Here is a 14,194-nt window from a genome sequence, read left to right as displayed (position 1 = left end):
TACCTAGGTCATTTTGTAAAGAAAGACTTTTTATCATAATCAAAACTTTAGCGCTGCTGTCTACTGTGTGTGAGAGAGAAAGAGAGTGAGCATGAGCTTCATCCTCTCGCTACGCCAGGCTCGCTCAACACGTTGGAGATCCGACTGCACCATTGCGGTAGGCTCGAGGAGAGCTACGCGACAACGCCAAGCATTCCACGCGAGACGAAGCGCACACGCTGACGCATCTATGAGCTATTTGTGGCCGTAAGTGTATCAAACGATGTCTGTTTTTTGCGTGCTAGTAGTCTATAGAATCGTGGCGACATAAGCTACACATAGGTACTCATGAATTTTAGTTTCAGGCACTTTCAAAATTATGTTCTATCATCCTACGCGTTTTTCGCAGATGGGTTTAGAGTGTAGATGCTTAGGGACAAGTGTATCCTAGTGAGGGGATGGTGTTCCTTCAGTTTCGTATGATTCTGGCATGATTAGGTGGGTTACCTTCTGTATGTGTGTATGTGGCTAGGTGGAGTTTTTGAGAGCAGTGAGGTACTTGATTGTGGTTTAGTTGGCCTTCCAGAGTGTTGTATGTGTAGGATGGTCTCAGCCTGACAAGCTAAAGAGATTTCCTCCGTGTGCCTATCGTGTCATCTGTGTCCTCGATTGACATTATGTTGATCTAGGTAGTGTTTGCATGCACTTCATGGGTGTGTGAGTCGCTCCCCGTCCAACATTGGCACGGCTGCCGGGGACACAAGGACCTAAGTAGGTTTCCTACTAACTCTTGTGTGATGGTTGCTTGATTTAGTTTCGGCTAAAGAAAACGTTTTTCTTAAGTGGATCCAGAAGAGGATATTCCGTGATCAAGTGGATAGCCAGGAAGCGTGTGTCTTGCCGAGGGTCTGCGACTAGATAGGTTAAGTTAGGATCTGTGGATTAGAGTAGTTGTGGGTGGTTGAGTGATTTGTGAGGTGATAAAAGCATTTACTAGTCCGTGTGTGGCAGTGAAGCGTTTTTCTACTCATAGATGCAAAACCCCATATGATTTGTAGGAGTAGCTTTAGGTAAGTGATCCGATTCTGATATAGAGCTATTCAGCACTGAATTATTTGCTAAAGTGCTTGATTGCATTTGAAATCACAGAAAAGTGTGCTTTTGAGGGTAAAAATGCATTAAACAAGCTTTTGTGGATATTTTTGTATGACTGACTGATGCTGTGCATATAAAAGAGCATTTGCAAGGGTTTTGTGAAGAAAACCTGCAATTCTGTAAACATAGACATCCTACGCGTAGGATGTCTCAAGGGGGTTTTGGAGACCAAATTTGAAAATTCTGACTGCACTAGTGTGTTCAGAGGGTAGGTTTTACCCTAGTAACATATTGACTTGGGTGTTTTCCCTATTTTTGTTGACCAAAAGCCAAAAGGCGGAGCCAGAAAACGTAAAATTTTAGAAAAGGCTTAATTGAGTAATTTTGCATGTTTTTGCAATTGTGAAGCATACTTGCACTTGCTGAGAGCTTAAGGAAGCATCAGGGACACTTCAGTCTCAAAAAGTCAGCAGTAGACATCCTACGCGTAGCATGTCTACAGGGTGATCTGGTGGAAATTTTTAAATTCTGAGTTGACCAGTGTGTTGAGAAGGTAGGTTTTACCCTATTTTCACCTGGAAGGGGGAACTTGACCATATCTTGATAGGATAAGGCCAAATAGACTGAAATTGCCAAACATCCTACCCAAATTGTGCCAAGGCATGATTCCAAGACCAAAACCATAGGATGGCTGCAGGAGCATGATCTGCATGATATATTGAGTGATTGAGAGAGTTTTCATCTCATTTGGGGAAGAAAAGGGGGTCCTGAGCAGACTTTAGATCTTTTGAATGAAAAAGACTAGAACAACTAAAATTGGGATCTTTTGAAATCCAAACCAAAATCTGAGCATACCACAGTGATCAACACCTTAAGGAGAGTCTGTGATTCAAATTTGGGGCAAATCTAAGCAGTTAGACATCCTACGCGTAGGATGTCTAATGCATAATTCTGAAACCAAAATTCTACTGTGACCATACCATGTTGTCATATAGCCTTAGGCAAGCCTCCTAGTCAATTTTGGTCCAATTTGGAGTTGATTTGACTTAGAAATTCATCAGAACAGACATCAGGCTTCTGGAACAGATTCTTGATCATTTGACCAACCCATAGGTGTCAAAATCAAAAAGTAAAAATAGCTATGAGTTTAGCACATCAAGGGGAAGCTACAATGCAAGTTTGAGCTGAAACAGAGCAAAAAGACATCCTACGCGTAGGATGTCTCCAGCTTGATTTAGGGCTCCAAACCAACCTATGAGGACACCACTGTGGTCAGCACATCAAGGAGAAGCTGGGGTGAAAATTTCAAGTCATTCTGAGCAAAAAGACATCCTATGCGTAGGATGTCTCAAGACCATTTTTAGATCCAAATTAAATTCTAAGCATACCATTGTGTTGCTGGACAAGGGCAGTCTCTGGACCAAATTTTGTTAAATTCAGAGCATATAGACATCCTACGTGTAGGATTTCTTTAGGCCATTTTTAGGGTCCAACTGTACTTTTGACCATACAGAAGTGTTCACAGTCTCACAGAGATCCCAAATCTTTTTTCAAAATTGAATTTGGACTCATTTTGACCGGTCTAAACTGCATTTCACTATTTTGGCCATAACTTTCACAAACGGTATCGGATCGGAAAAGTTTTTTTATTAAAACATAGCCTGAGAGCGGGAATCATTTAGTTCAACTTTGAAAAAAACATCGTTTGAGGCCTCAAAATTCATCCGGAAGTCAGGGGTGTCTAAAAGTGACAATTTACGAGAATTGTGATGAAACGGTTGTGGTTTTGGATATAGTTTTGACTTTTCCCTAACCAAAGCACTTGAACACAGTGGACTAAGTCTACTTGAACCAAGCAAAAGCTCTTAAGCCCAGAAATCATGTCTACCCTATATTCAAACGCAGCTTACACAAGCTTGGAAATCCCGGCGATAGAGGAATATCCTCCCACAATGGATCTTCCAAACTTGCAATTGATAAAGACCCATCTTGTTGAGAGAGTTTGGATGATTGGTCATGAGAGTGAAGGACTATATAGATGCATTGACGACAATGAGGTCAATCTTTATAGGTGCTCTGATCCATACTTAGAAGAGATAACGGATTACAAGCTCTTATATGTCTACACATACGGAGTTGACTGTCAATGGAGATCTATAGTTGTCGACAAGTATGGAAGAGAATACAGAGTTGTAGAAAGCACAAATCCACACACTGTTCTAGAAAGAGGTGGATATTTGGTCAATGAAGGACCACAAATGCCTCCACCAAACACGAGAATTCCTATAGGAGTTCCAAGAAGAGAGCCACCATGATTCCCTTCAAGAGCGATAACGAGAGAAGGATTGGGAGAGTCTCTGGTTAGACTTGTAGACAATCGACGAGTTAGACCATCCCAAGTCCAGAAATGGGTAAACAGAAAATACTCCGGTGATAAAGATCCGAGAGATCACGTAGCGGCTTTTAGAAGAGTGATTAGAGCAGAGAAAGTTTCAGATTTTGCGACACAGTCTGTGGGATTTGGATTGACTCTAGAAGATGATGCAGCTACATGGTTCGACTCGGTGGAAAAATGGGATTTTGAGACCCTAGATGAACTGTTTGAGGAGTTTATTGAAGAATTCTCGCCAAAAGGCATTGCTCACAACATGGTCTCGCAAATCCATAGATTCCAACAGAAAGAGGATGAATCAGTACGCAAAGCATCATTACGGCTCAAGAGATATGTTAAGATGTGTCCGAGAGCGGAATTACCTACGCAAGCACGGCTGATGCTGATCTTTATCGAGGGAATGAGAGATGAGGGCCTTCAGAAGGATCTGCATATGATAAGGAGGATGACGCTAAACGAGTTGATCAAAGAGGCTCTTTATCTAGTGGATAATTGTGAGGCATACAAAGAAACGGACTTAAAGAGTCAAGGAGATGACACATCCTCTCAGCACAGTGTTTCACAGATAAGTGAGTCCATTGCCAAGCCAACGACACCTATTGATCAAGAAAATCTTATCGACGACTTGGTGAAGAGGTTGATTCCTCTTGTAAGGTCTCATTTGGGAGAGCCAAAGTGGTGTGAAATTGAGAGAAAATGGACGAACCATACGGGGGAAGAGTGCTATTATAGCACGGAAAATGCTAGGGAGAGGTATGTACAACCTGTTCCAGAAGCACCTACTCCACCTAGATACATTACGGGGAATGCGCCAAGACTAGTAGGAGTTTTAAGGCCACAACTTGTCTTAGGACAACAACCTCCACTGCCAGGTGCTAGAATGCAGGTAGACATGAGATACATGCCAATGATGGAAGCATCAAATAAACTAATTCCAGTACTAGCTACAATGTGGTATAGCAACCAAAGTGAGTACTACCCTTCGGAGCAACAAAATGTGAGAGAAACACATGGAGTGGTGAGGCCGGTACAACCTCCACCTCCTGGGTTTCAGTCGAAAGAAATAAGGTATGAAATGGATGAAAGGACATTGCGATTCATTGCAAATAGCGGCTTATCTAGGTCAAAGCTTGCTTATAGCCAAGAGGAAATGCTAAAAAAATCTCCTCAACCAGAGACAGATTGTCACAAAAGTCATGACAACCACTTAGTCAAACAATGTCCTCATACAGAGATCACTGAAGTAAATTCCTATTGTCTTGAGTGTGGCATCACTCACTTGATCCCCGATTGCCCGAAAAAACCAAACAAAATCAGGAAAATCACGACAAATATATTAGGGATTGTTCAGCTACCTAGTAGCTCAGAAAATGAAAATGTCATACCAATTCAAGTGGTTACGAGAGCAAGAGCTCAAAATAAATCTGATGAGAATCCAAAGACAAAGAACACGGAAAGTGACACGAGTCCAAAGACAAATGATGGACCAAAGACAGACGCACCTACTCAGAAAACCAAGAGCAAACGAAATAGTTGGAAATCTAGAAAGACTAGGATGAAAGCACGCAGGAAATGAGAGCAAAAATCCCTAGCTGAGAAGCTTACCGAAGCTGAGGAGAAGATAAAACAACATGAGGAAAAGGAGGCACCTTCTCTTACACAGATGGTTAAACCTCTAGAAGAACCATCCACGGATAGAAACCAAGAAGTGCTAGTTCAGGAGGATCTGTGTTGGTAGAGAAGGTGAATGAGACATTAGATGCCCTCTTGAAAGCCTATGATGCTAGGCTCAAAAACAACCAAACCCAAGAACAAAGGTGGATGACATATCCCTATGCGGAGCTAGAAAAGCAAAGGTTTGAAATGTGCCATAAAATGATTCAAACAGCCCAAGCTTTACTAGAACCACCAATTGCAAAACCTGACGATGTGATCCGTGTCATGCCTACACAAGCAATCCCACCAAACCAGGAACTAAAAGAGCCAAATTCTTGTCATGAGCATAGACCAAACCTCAAAGACCCAGCATTAGAACCAAGGATAGTACTGAATACCACGGATAACTCTTCCGAGGGATTTCACCAAGCTATACCTGAGGATTGTAAAGAGATAGATGGTCTTGACGAATTGTGGAAACAAGTCAGAGAAGCCAATGAAGCCGATGACCTAAGAAGACGAGTAGACAAGACTGGTGATGAACGAGGAGTGTTTCTACCACCAATAGAGGAATTTGAGACTAGATCTCAAATGAATCTAGACATGCAATCGTGTTGGGGCGACAAAGGATCTGTACAATCTATGGATAGTCAACCCCCTTCGCTAAGCACACTACCGTCCTACATGGGAGAGTACGAAACCAAGTCAGATGTGGTTGCAGTCCCATCATAGAGACTATCTCCCAACAAGGCCATCGATTCAAAGGGGCTAGTACATATTCTATCTACCCCAGTTACCTGTACAATAATGTTATCCGAGTTGCTTAGAATAAGACCAAACATGTGGGATAATGTGGGTAAATGTCTAGAGAAATTAGGTGTAAAAACCCCAATGACTCAAATCGAGGAAGGCATCAAAGAGCTTGAAATGCCTCAACTAAATACTAGGCCAGTGCCATTAAACAAGGTAGGCGAGTATTACGAGGGAGAAGATGGAAACACCACCCTTCCTGTGGAATTCAATGGTGTAAAAACCATGGCAATCCTTGACAGTGGAGCTGGTGTGGCCATTGCAACCAAAGAGGTTTGGAAAAAGTGGGGAAAACCTGCCTTGATATCCACACGAATGACCCTGTAGCTTGCAGACGGACACAAGGAAAAGCCCCTAGGACTACTAGAAAAAGTACTTGTTACTTCTTGTGGCATTGAATATGAACACACTTTTGCTGTTGTTGACTTTGGCAAGAAGAACAACTATGACATCATTATGGGAAGACCATTCATGCGACAATTGAAAATGGTCCAAGATTGGGGTTATGACCATATATACCTGAGACATATGGAAACCATAACAAAGGTAAACTTGAGGTACCATATCTATAGGGATGTGACGAGAACACCGGTTGAGGATTTTGATTCCGCCACAGTAGCAGGATCAGAACTTCCAGCTTGGTTAGGTAAGCCTAAAGAACTGTGGATGTGTGAGCTTCACAATGTGGTAGCTTGAAACGTGAGGAAAGTATCCTAAAGCGGGTTATAGAGGATATGGACTATATCCCAGAACCATTTCCTGAAGAAGAGTTAGAGCCTTTTGGATGGGAACACATCTTGGCTACTCTGGACATGCGCACCGTGGAGGATGCTCCCATAACAAAGTTTTGTGATGAAAATGGCTATGATGTCGTTCCTTATTTTGCAGTGAGTGTAATCCAGGAAAACGAAGAGATCCAGACATCAACAAGCTCTCGAACTAAGGAGCAAACAAAGAAATGTGGAGAATCAAAAGATGAAGAAGACGACGAGTTCTATGACTCTGTACAACACTTCGAGCTTCAAGAAGATCAACGACCCAGGAATCAATGTCATCGCTACACGAATAAAGTGCATCAAAAGTGGATTCCATAGTCCTTCGTGAAGACACAGCCACCACAAGCATCCTCATACATGGATCCTAATAAGGATGCAAAGACTCAGCTAGGAGGAATACGACCAGAGCAACGAGCTAACAATGCTCTAATCAATGGGCTAGAAAAGTCTTCCAAGAAGCTACCACCCACGAGCAAACAGACAGTAACTTTCCACTACCAGCCAAAAAATCAAGGGAAAGTACAAGAAGTCAACCTTGCTGAGGATAGTAGTGATACTGATGAATCTTACTACATCCCCTACCATCAACTCAGGCCATCACTATCACCAACCCCTTCAGCAACAACCATGACAGGTCAAAATAACAGGACAACAAGTCAAAGCTAAAAAGCTCGACAAATCTGGATACCAAAAAGCCAGATCGGCCAAAAACAGATATGGATCAAGAAGACAAAGATCTCTAATGACAAATCACAAGATCCAACACCAAAACAAAAACAAGGAAAGCGTGCATGAACGGGTAAGAATATCACAAAATCGCAATCTTTCACAACTCAGGTTTGGGCTCCAAAGAAGTTGATTCAAGCACAAAAAAGTCAGGAATTCATTTGGATTCCGAAACAACCAAAGTATCAACTTTCAAGGCCTGAATCTCGTCACCAACCAATCGTACAAGGGCTGAAGCAAAGACCACTGTCGACTCACACAACAAAAAGGTGGATCCCAAAGAAGTCTCTTCAAACACAAACTAAGCACGGGCAAGTATGGGTTCCCAAACGCGCGTCAGCAACAAAACAACCAATAATCGCAAAGAAATGGGTTTCAAAGAAGAACAACAAAACTGCTGTCAGTGCATCGCCACTTGAATTCTTACAATTCTTCCTACGATTACAGTACAGTTAGAAGAGAGCAAGTCGCTTCAATCAAGCAACGATACAGGAGCTTCAAAGACCATTACATTGCTTAGAATAGGAAGCCTCGCCAACAAATGCCAATAAGAAAATTGCTTATACCCACATCTTGCACAACATAAATCTTTTCCATGCATTGACTGTGTATGCATAATAGGGCTACATTACAAGGCCTGCATAGGCACAACTTTTAATTGCCCAAGCACAACACATACCCTTTGGGATACCCTGTCGTAAAGGATGACTCCAAATAGCAAGGGGGGAGGCATTTTGAATGCGGACCTAACATTATGACTATTAGAGGGAAATGTTTTGTGAGATGCATTGAATTTTTGCATTTTATTGTGATAATGTTTTGACGAAATTTAGAGTATATTCCCTCATAGTAGTGTTACAGAGGGGTATGGGGACAAAATCCATATATGAGCCCCTAGGGACATGTGTATAGTGTACATAGCATTTAGATTTCTATTTGAATGATTTTTCTTTTGTTGAGTTGTTTTAAGATTTTCTTTGTTTATTGTTAAGAAAAAAATAAAAAAATCCATAATCCACATGAAGAAAAGACTGACGAGAGGCCTGAGCACTACAAAGAGAAGAAGTGATGAGGGCTTTTCAAAAGCCAAGCTCCCATACCCCTTTTCTCTCGTCCCCACCCCATGAAAACCCCCTCTTAGGGAGGGAGTTATAAAAGGCATTGGAAAAAGTAAGAAAAAAATAAAGTATGATTATGTAAATATATAAGAAAGGTAAAATAGGCCACCTCATGCTTGCGGGGTAGCCCATCCCCACCTTGCCTCCTTTTTCTTCACTGTTGCCCCGCCGGGTGTCCCTTTTCCTCTCCTCCACTCAAAAGGTCAACCCCCTCTCTCTTCCCCTTGTTCTTTCTCCTTTCTCTCTCCCCTCAAGCTACCCCACCTCTCACCAATAATGCACCCTAGCTCACATGCAACTTACCCTATCTTCCAAAATAGTATACCCCACCCCCTCTTTCTCTCTCCTATCATATCCCATGACCCAAATACCCCCCTCTCTCTCTAAAATGCGCCATGTCTCTTGTCTTGTAGCTAAATAACCTCCCCCACACTCACACACACTCAGTTTCACTGAAAAGGTGCCCACAGACCCATCCCCACCCGGTGGTTACCTGATTTTTCTTGTGTTCACACACATCTACACACAGATTCACCTCTGAACACACTCCCTTCTCTCCCCTCTTGTAATTACTTTATTCTCCATGTCACCTATCACTTTTGTTCATCAACCCATCTCTCTCTTAGTCTCTCTCTCATGAGACTGCTGTTATGGCACATATACACACAGCCAAACAAGTGGGGCCCACAGTCACATGGCTTATGTAGATAATGATTTATTCATTTTTAAATTCTAGAATTTCTCCCTCCTCCTCCCCTATATAAAGAGGGGTCACCATCACACTAAACACACGAAACATCACCAAAGAACACACTATGCACTGTGTGTGCCTAGTGCACACACACACACCCACACCATCACCATCACTGCAATCACCATGCTTGTCTTGAGCATGACCTCTACACCCCTTGGGCTATGGAAGATGAAGGGAAACTAAATGAAGGATGATGGCCATAACCCTCGTGCGAGTCTTCGCCATCAACTCCCACCTATCCGCCATGTGCTCTACCACACTCTCCCTTCTCATTCCCCTACCCTATGCTCCCCATTTCATCGCCTTATTCTCTAAACAAAGCTTGAGGTTTTGTGAGTATGTTTTCTTGCAATGTTTTGCCCATGTGAAGTGTGCGGAATCACCACCTAGTCTTGTGTTTGGAGTGAGCTTGTGTATGTGTGAAGGGTGTGCGGATTCGCCATCCTTTTGTGGTGCCTAAGTACTAAGCCGCTATACCCCCTCCCTCACTCTCTCTCTCTCTCTCTCTCTCAAGGCAGGTGACCTTCAAGGTGTCAAGGCTGAAATGATTAAATGGACAAGCAAGAAAACACGATATTGGATATGCGGTATGTTTAACCTTGCACTTCAGTATGGCATGCCTCATGATTGGAGTGCAAATTGGATCAAACCTTTGCACAAAGGAGGAGATGTGAACAATGTGAACAACTATCGCACTATAATGGTTGGTTCTTTGATGGCAAAGTTATTTGGATGTATCATGGAGATGAAGATAAGTGAATGGGCTGAAAATAATGGCAAACGTGCGCTTGGCCAAGCAGGTTTTCGAAAGCATCATAGCACTATTGATCACCTTGTCACTCTTCGAGTTCTTATGGAAGAGTCTCGATTGAAAGGAAAAAAGTTGTATTGTTGCTTTGTGGATTTCAAGAAAGCTTTTGACATGGTACCGCGAGGAAATCTTTGGAGACGTATGCAAAGCCTTCAAGTGCCGAGAGAATTTATGCATGCAGTCTTTCGCATCTACCAAAAAGTGATATGTCGATTACGTATGGGAGATGGAATTTCAGAATTTTTTGCAAGCACTATTGGTGTCAAACAAGGATGCCCACTTTCCCCAACCCTCTTTGGGCTACTCATTGATGAATTGGACTACATGGTTCTTGATTTTATGCAGCAAGAAGGCATAGAAGAGGTTAAGATTGGAAATGCGGTGATCATGCTTTTGCTTTATGCCGATGATGTAGTGCTCTTGGCACATACCTTAGAAGATGCACAAAAGCTTATGAGTGTCTTGGAACGCTTTTGCCTACATAGCGGGCTGATCGTGAATGGATCCAAAACCAAGGTTATGCTTGTAAAGACCCTCAATGATGAAAATCCATGCATTGTATACAACAATGAGAAACTTGAAGTGGTAGATCACTTCAAGTACCTTGGCCTTGAGGTTCCATCCAATCATAAATGGAAGGATTGTGCAATGCGTCGCTTGGAAGCCGGAAAGAGGGCTTATTATGCATTTGAGAACATGTGCAATGCAGGAGAGATCAAGTGTTGGGCTCTCAAAAAGTACCTCTTTGACACATTGGTGACACCGGTGCTTCTTTATGGAGTGGAGGTGTGGGGTGGAAGCATCGGGAAGTCTACTTGGAAAGAGTTTGAGAATGTTCAAAAGCATTTTCTCACCAACTTTCTCCAAGTCAAGACACAAACACCCTACATGCTCTTACTTCTTGAGTCCGGATCGCTTCCCGTTGAGGTCTTGGGCATGGAAAGGGTTGTGGAGTACATGCGTAAGACACAACGTAGCCCTTTGCATCGACTTCCTAGAATCGCATATGAAGCAAGTCAAAAGGTTCAAAAGACATGCAAGAGCAAAATACTAAGTTCGGGGTGGATGCTTGATATCAAGAAATGGTTTGGAAGATTGGATGCATGTCACTTGGTCAAGGATGCGTCGATCGACTCCCAAGTTAATGAGGCCTTCTTACAACGCCAATGTATCATGGCTTGGGAGAAATCCGGAGGTTCTCGCTTCAGCCATTACACCACACATGTTGCCCCAAACTACAAATCTCTCTTCTTCTCGGAATGAGGTAACCGAACCCATTCCTACATCCTTGAGCCCATCCCGTTGAGTGCGATCCGCACCATTGCCTCCATTCGTCTTAGCTCCCATTCTCTACGCTGCGAGACAGGACATTGGGGCACTGGAGAGGAGTGTCATCGACTTTGCACCTTATGCCCTCGTCAAGTGTGAGAGAGTGAGTACCACACACTACTTGAGTGCTCAGCTTTTGACCACATTAGGTCCTCTTTTCCCCATATATTCAGCCATGAGCTCTCCCTACATACCTTCCTCTCCCAACCACGATGTGGACTCTCTATTGCGACGCTCATTTCAGCCATTTTTGAGCATCGAGAGTCACTTATGAACTCCACCCACACCACGTGACATGTTCATTTGGTCCCATAGGTCATATTTGACCTCCCAGGACGATAATAGAACTATCTATCTATCTATCTATCTCTCTCTCTCTCTCACTTGATCTCATTCCCTTTCCTCTTCATCATTACTCCCAAGCATCCATCTCTCTTGGGTGAAAACTTTGTTATGGTGGTGTGTTGTTTGCGTCCTAACCGTTGAAGCTAGGTGGTGCCCCTGTTTGCTTTACCATGACAGGCTCGAGGCGCGCCATTTGGTCCCCGGTGTTTTAGAGGCCGTCGGGGTTCGGGGTTCGCTTTGCTCCCGTCAGAAGGTACAGGGAAACGATGAAACTTCACGAAGTATGTCTCAGCAGCCACTACAACAGCCGAAGAACTTGTCACAAAGCAGTGTCAACATGCAACCGACAAGTCATACAAGTCAGAGTCGAGTAGCTAAGCCACAAAATGAGTGAGGTGTTAGTCCCAAAGCTTCAAGTAATATTCTATGTGGTCTAAGCATCTTAGCTATTCTAGGTACTACTCAAGCTGGAAGAGTTGAGCATATTTACGTTGTGTCGCTCATGCTGGTATAGGTGAGCAAAAGAGTCAAAGTCTAAGTACTTAAGTCTGGTGAAGTGAAGGAGAAGGTCCAAAAGACACTCACGTACTGAGCACAGTGAGATACGAGTGGAGAAACTTCTACATCGAAAACCCTTCTTGGAAAGGTGGAAGCTATAGAGACATCTTTTGATGTCACATGTGCTACATTTATTCCTCGAAACACCCATCATCTCCTTCTTTCACATTGCATGCTTTTGTTGACAAATTTCTCATATGCATATAGAGTGTCCCATAATTGGCACTTGCATCAGGCACTCTTTCTGTGTTTCACCCAAGCACTCACCTTTAATGAACATGCTCTTCACGTTCAACTGCTCAACTCCAACAAGAGCGTATACCAAAGGCATTTTTTTCCCACCGGGTCTTTTTTCCCTTTGGTCATCCAGGTTTTAGACCCTAATCTAAAGACACCTATCACCATCCTCTTGTACATATTCCTTCTACATCAACAATAAGGAAATGCTACTCAAATCAATTTTAGATCATAGCATACTTCTCCTCAATGGCGAGTCGAAGAATGGCCTACAATGACAAAGCTGCAGACAACACTAACAACATGATTGCATAGGAACAAAGAAGTCCCCAATGAAGAAGAGCAGACATAAAAGTAATCAAAGGATCTCAAAAGATGAATGGTTATGATGATAGATGTCCGCTCTAATGGATCACAGTTCTTGTTGTGGTTCGACAAAGTTACAAGCAGTGCAACAGATGAAGCCAAAACGAAAGCAAAGACCACATCGCCATTGACAATCAGGTCATGTCAGGGACGACATGAACGCGGAAGGGGGGAATGTTGACCGTTGGGTCAACAACACAACATAACTCAAGTTTCATACCAAAGTCTTATCTTTTGCAAGTTATGAAATGCTGCGGATTATGGCTATAAACGTCATTTGTAATGAGTAGTTATTCTAGTTTCGGAAGCCGGGGTGCAATGGCACTTCCAGATTGTAAATACAAAGCCATTTGACCCTTTCAACCCCATTTTTGGTTAAACCTAAGGTAGCCTTAGTATATAAGGTACCTAGGTCATTTTGTAAAGAAAGACTTTTTATCATAATCAAAACTTTAGCGCTGCCGTCTACTGTGTGTGAGAGAGAAAGAGAGTGAGCATGAGCTTCATCCTCTCGCTACGCCAGGCTCGCTCAACACGTTGGAGATCCGACTGTACCATTGAGGCTCGAGGAGAGCTACGCGACAACGCCAAGCATTCCACGCGAGACGAAGCGCACACGCTGACGCATCTAGGAGCTATTTGTGGCCGTAAGTGTATCAAACGATGTCTGTTTTATGCGTGCTAGTAGTCTATAGAATCGTGGCGACATAAGCTACACATAGGTACTCATGAATTTCAGTTTCAGGCACTTTCAAAATTATGTTATGTCATCCTATGCATTTTCCGTAGATGGGTTTAGAGTGTAGAAGCTTAGGGACAGGTGTATCCTAGTGAGGGGATGGTGTTCCTTCAGTTTCGTATGATTCTGGCATGATTAGGTGGGTTACCTTCCATATGTGTGTATGTGGCTAGGTGGTGTTGTTGAGAGCAGTGAGGTACTTGATTGTGGTTTATTTGGCCTTCCAGAGTGTTGTATGTGTAGGATGGTCTCAGCCTGACAAGCTAAAGAGATTTCCTCCGTGTGTCTATCGTGTCATCTGTGTCCTCGATTGACATTATATTGATCTAGGTAGTGTTTGCATGCACTTCATGGGTGTGTGAGTCGCTCCCCATCCAACACTTTCTTTCCACTTGGCAAGCGAACAAAATCCCAAGTGTCATTCTTCACAAGAGCATCTATCTTATCATCCATAGTTGGGTCCCATTCTGATTTTCCAATTGCCTCTTGAAAACATGTAGGCT

The sequence above is a fragment of the Adiantum capillus-veneris genome, chromosome 27 (genome assembly GCF_014529385.1).
Source record: "Adiantum capillus-veneris isolate H3 chromosome 27, ASM1452938v2, whole genome shotgun sequence".
Classification (NCBI taxonomy): domain Eukaryota; kingdom Viridiplantae; phylum Streptophyta; class Polypodiopsida; order Polypodiales; family Pteridaceae; genus Adiantum; species Adiantum capillus-veneris.
Note: the sequence above shows the minus strand (reverse complement) of the source record.